Source organism: Primulina eburnea, chromosome 18, assembly GCF_022965805.1.
Source record: "Primulina eburnea isolate SZY01 chromosome 18, ASM2296580v1, whole genome shotgun sequence".
NCBI lineage: Eukaryota > Viridiplantae > Streptophyta > Magnoliopsida > Lamiales > Gesneriaceae > Primulina > Primulina eburnea.
In genome coordinates this window covers 12,182,892-12,187,950 of record NC_133118.1, presented here as the reverse complement: position 1 = coordinate 12,187,950, position 5,059 = coordinate 12,182,892, and the positions used below count along the sequence as shown (strand labels likewise).

The window sequence follows — 5,059 nt, the reverse complement described above, 5'->3', positions numbered from 1 at the left end:
CTCCAACTCTCAGTCTCAATTTTCCCTCTTCAACATCGATCAGTGCTTTCCCTGTAGCCAGAAATGGTCTCCCTAGGATTAAATGCATCTCCAAATCTTCCTCCATATCAAGTACTACAAAATCTGCAGAAAAAATAAACTTATCCACTTTCACCAAGACATCTTCGATAATCCCACGTGGATACTTGACAGATCTGTCAGCCAGCTGCAATGACATCCTAGTTGGCTTGGGTTCACCCAATCCCAGTCTCCTAAACACAGAATACGGCATCAAATTAATACTCGCACCAAGATCACATAGAGCTTTATGAAAATTAATATCACCAATAATGCAAGGTATAGAGAAACTCCCTGGATCTTTTTGCTTAGGAGGCATCCTGTTTTGAACTAAAGCGGAGCAATTTTCAGTCAAGTTCACAGTCATATGATCTTCTAGCTTCCGCTTGTTTGCTAAGATATCTTTCAAGAATTTTGCATAACTTGGCATATTCAGTAAAGCATCAGCAAAAGGAATGTTAATATGCAATTTTTTGAATATCTCAAGAAATTTACCAAATTGTGCATCTAACTTAGCTTTTTTCAGTGCTGCAGGAAAAGGTGGGGGAATAACAATTTTACTCGGTGCAATAGGTGTAAAAGTAGAGTTAGAAGACTTACCTCCTTGTTGTTCCACCTCATCCTCACCTTGCTTGTTCTTTTCCTCCTTAGACTCAAGTGCCTTTCCACTGCGCAATTCCACAGCTTTCACATGCTCTCTCGGGTTAGTCTCCGTGTTGCTTGGCAAAGTTCCTTGCTCCCTATTAGCAATTAACTTAGCCAATTGTCCAATTTGATTCTCTAACCCTTTTATGGATGCATCCTGATTCTGAAATCTCGTCTCGGTTGCAGAAATAAATTTAGTCATCATTTGCTCTAAATTTGACTTCTCCTCCCTAGGCGGTTCTGGCTTGAATCCTTGGTGCATCCCATGTGGTGGACCTCTTTGTTGGCGGTTTTGGTTGTTTTGACCTCCCCACGAAAAGTTTGGGTGATTCCTCCATCCCGGATTATAGGAGTTTGAATAAGGGTCATTTCTAGGACGGTTCTGGAATCCCACGTGTTTTGCTCCCTCAGGCACATAGAATGGATTGCCATCTTGGCAATCCTGCACGTCATGCTCACCTCCACACTTATCACAGAAAATCTCTTGCAGACGCATAGCCGATCCACTCGCACTCATCCCATCAATCTTTCTGTTCAAAGCCTCCAATTGTGCTGACACCGCAGACAAATCAGTAACTTGATTAACTCCCGCACCTCGTTTCTGCCTATCAGAATGAGGATGATAGCTGCTAGCAGCCATCTCCTCCAATAATTCATATCCTTCCTCAGCCGTTTTTCTCAGCAAGTTACCACAGGCAGCAGCATCTATCATGGTACGGTTAGAAGTAAGCAGACCGTAGTAAAAAGTTTGAACAACTAACCCAAGAGGTAGCTCATGGTGTGGACATCTCCTCAATAAATCCTTGTATCGCTCCCACGCCTCGTAAAGTGACTCAAGCTCATATTGAGCAAAAGTAGTAATGTCGGCTCTCAGCTTCATAGTCTTCGACGGAGGAAAGTACTTGGTCAGGAATGCCTTCGCCATATCCTCCCATGTAGTGATAGACCCTACAGGCAAACAGTTTAACCACGCCTTAGCTTTATCTCTTAGTGAAAATGGAAATAAACGCAAACGAACAGCATCATCAGACACAGCATTAAACTTAAAAGTATCGCAAATTTCAAGAAAATCAGCTATATGAGAATTAGGGTCGTCAAGTGCACTTCCCCCAAATTGAACAGTGTTTTGAATCATCTGAATGATAGCTGGCTTGATCTCAAACTGGTTAGCTCGGATGACTGGTCTCACGATGCTTGGACGTGCTCCATCAAGAGACGGTTGTGCATAATCCATCATCGGAATGCGACGTGGTATCTCAACTTGTCTATTTTCACGCTGTTCCTCTCCACGTTCTTGCTCGTGTCTTTCCATCTGTTCTTTGAGTCTTTGTTGCTGTCTTCGTCTGCGGAAAGTTCTTTCGATTTCAGGGTCAAATTCAAGCTCCACGTCAAGTGATCTTGGCATGCACCACAAGAAAAATCTGCAACACAATGAGAGTATCAAATAATAATGAAATAAATAATACTAAAGAATTTAAATGAAAAATAAAAAATTGTGAATCAACAGTCCCCGGCAACGGCGCCAAAAACTTGATCGAGCAAAACTTACACAGTGAATGGTCCCAAAATTTGTTTTATATATGAAAGCTCGATTTAAATATCGCAAGTGCACGATAGTCAAGTTATAATAGACGTTCGTGAATACGAGTATCGTTCCACAGGGACTGCGTTACAATATTTTTTTTATTCTCAATTAAAATTTCTTTAGCAACGATAAAGTGGTTTGGTAATTAAACTAATGTAAATCAAATAACTAAAAGAATTAAAGCGCAAAGAGAATGTATGCAATAATGCAATGATTAAGTTGGATTAAATCAAATGAAAGATGAATTTGTTGGGAATTATCAGTTCACCTACCACTCGTGTTTTAATAATTACCCTCGACTCTTACTCGTGCATTCGACGGAATTCCCTAGACTAATCAATATACTCTGTCGAGCTATATTAACACTAATCATAAACATGCAGTAATCAAGTGTCCTCAATTATTTAACAGTTTAAGATCGCCTTACGTTCTATGGAATCCTCTAGCTTTTATCCGGGTGAACTATTACTATCGACACGTACCCAATTCCGTATGTCTACTAAAATTGTAAGTCCGTGGTTTATACTATGCGATCCTATTGTTAATTAGTCTGTCGAAATCGTTAACAACATGCAATAATCAAAGGAAGATAGCTAGGCTTCGCTTGAAACAAGAAATAACAATAGCATAAACAAATCACTTGTAAAAACGTCAAGAAATAATGTTAAACAACGAGTACGGGTAGGATCCCCTCAAATCCCAACAAATCTAGAGTTTAGCCAACAAAATTCATACTAAAAATCAACAATCTATGCAAGAGAATAAAATACTGAATAATAAAATACTAAATATGACGATGGAAGATGGCTGCGACGCTTGGAATTCTCGAGTTCTTCGAAAGTCTTCCTTACTCCTCGCCTTCTCTCCCAGAAAAAATTGATGAAAATATGATGAATCCTCCTCGAAGAGGCGCCCAATCTTGTGTATTAGGTTAGTGGTCTTGGATAGAGTCCATGAAAATAGAAACAAATCTCGCAGAATCTTGCTGGATCGCGTGACTCGCAAGGGCGGTAGGTTTTGACCGCTGGGGCGAGTGACTCTCGAATAAAAATCTTTAGCCTTCTCTCTAGTCTCGCTGGGGCGGCCACTTTTGACCCCCCGAGCGAGAGATCTTCTGTTAAATTCTCTTGTCCAGGCTAGCAGTCTCGCTGGGGCGTTCAGTTTTGACCGCCCTAGCGAGAGGTCTTCTGTTCGAAATCCTCGGTAAGACTAGAATGCTCGCTGGGGCGGTCAGTTTTGACCGCCCTAGCGAGGCTTCTTCGTTGTTGTGCCCATTTTCTGCCATATTTGGTTCCATTCCTACAAAATACCACAAAACACACGAGATCAGTCATATGCTAAATAATGCAAACAAAATGCAAGAATAAACTAGAACAACCTAATATGATGTATGAATGCGACTCGAAACCAACACTAAAAACACGTAAAAACGAGTCCTATCATAGATCGAGTCATCTTCCTTGCTTTTGATATGATAGCATGGTTTATTGCTTTCATTGTTGCATGTTGTATGGTTACCTGATTTGTATTACAGCATGTATTGGTTAGGACTGAATCAGAACCGATTCTAGATCAGAGGTAACTGACTAGAGGAGGGCTGAGACAGTTGTATATCTTGTATTCTAATCAGTTGGATTATTAGATACATGCCTCCTAGAAGAGCAGCCGTTCCTTTACGACCACCCGCACCAGAACAGGGTATCACATCTGGTGAGGCGATGGATGTCACTGCTACGCCTATGGAGACTCTATTAAAGCGATTCCAGTCATTCCGACCACCGACCCTCAAGGGTACAGAAAATGCAATCGAGTGTGAAAGCTGGTTGGAGGATATCGAAATGCTATTTGAGTCTCTGGAATATAGTGACGAGAAGCGGGTGAAACTCATTGGCCATCAACTGCAAGATGTGGCTAAGTATTGGTGGGTGAATATAAGGAGAGCACTAGAACAGCGTGGCACCGAGGTTACATGGAAAACATTCAAGACGGAGTTCTATCAGCGATTCTTCCCTGTATCCTACCGTAAAGATAAAGGCGCTGAATTTGCAAACCTGAGGCAAGGGCAATTGAACATTGAAGAGTACGTTGCTAAATTTTCTTCTTTGCTTTGCTTTGCACCTCACGTTTCAGGTAATGATGAGGCCATGGCAGATCAGTTTATAAACGGCTTAAATCCTGATGTCTTTACATTGGTCAATACTGGGAGACCTAATAATTTCGCTGAAGCATTGAACCGTGCCAAAGGAGCAGAAGCAGGGTTGCTGAGACAACGGAGTGTTCCGTATGTGGCTCCGAGTCCAAGACCGCAACTACCTCCAGCACAACATCCTCTTAGAGTTGATAGCGGCGGTAGTAGCAGCGGGCGGAAGAATCCGTTAAAAGCAAAGGGCAAACAGTTTAAGAGGGCAGGGAGCAGTTCTTCGAGCTCCAGCGGGTCAAGACAGAGAGGTCTTGGCCAGGGTTTAGAGGCGATGAGTGGATATTGCAGTACGTGTGGAGGTAAGCATGCCACAGAACAGTGTCAGGGTGTAGTGGGCAGGTGTAACATATGCAAGCAACCGGGACATTATGCCAAGGTCTGTCCCCAGAAAAGTGGTGCATCAAGATTTCAGGCTGCAGGGTCGTCTGCCTCAGTGACTCAGCCTGAGAGGCAAGCTTCATTTGTTCACTCATTTCAGCCGCCACCTGCACAGACCCAGCCTCGAGCCAGAGGTGGCCAGACAGGGAGTCAGCCTCAGAGACAACAGGCTCAAGTGTTTGCCTTGACTGAAG

The 5,059-nt window shown here is 42.6% G+C and overlaps 1 non-coding gene across 1 annotated transcript; it reads left to right on the top strand.

The window, feature by feature from the left end:
* The first annotated feature begins 1,472 nt into the window (after window positions 1-1,472).
* LOC140820371 (small nucleolar RNA R71) lies at window positions 1,473-1,579 on the top strand. The gene has a single exon (XR_012115446.1). It is a non-coding gene; the product is annotated as a small nucleolar RNA R71 (small nucleolar RNA).
* Window positions 1,580-5,059: the final 3,480 nt, after the last annotated feature.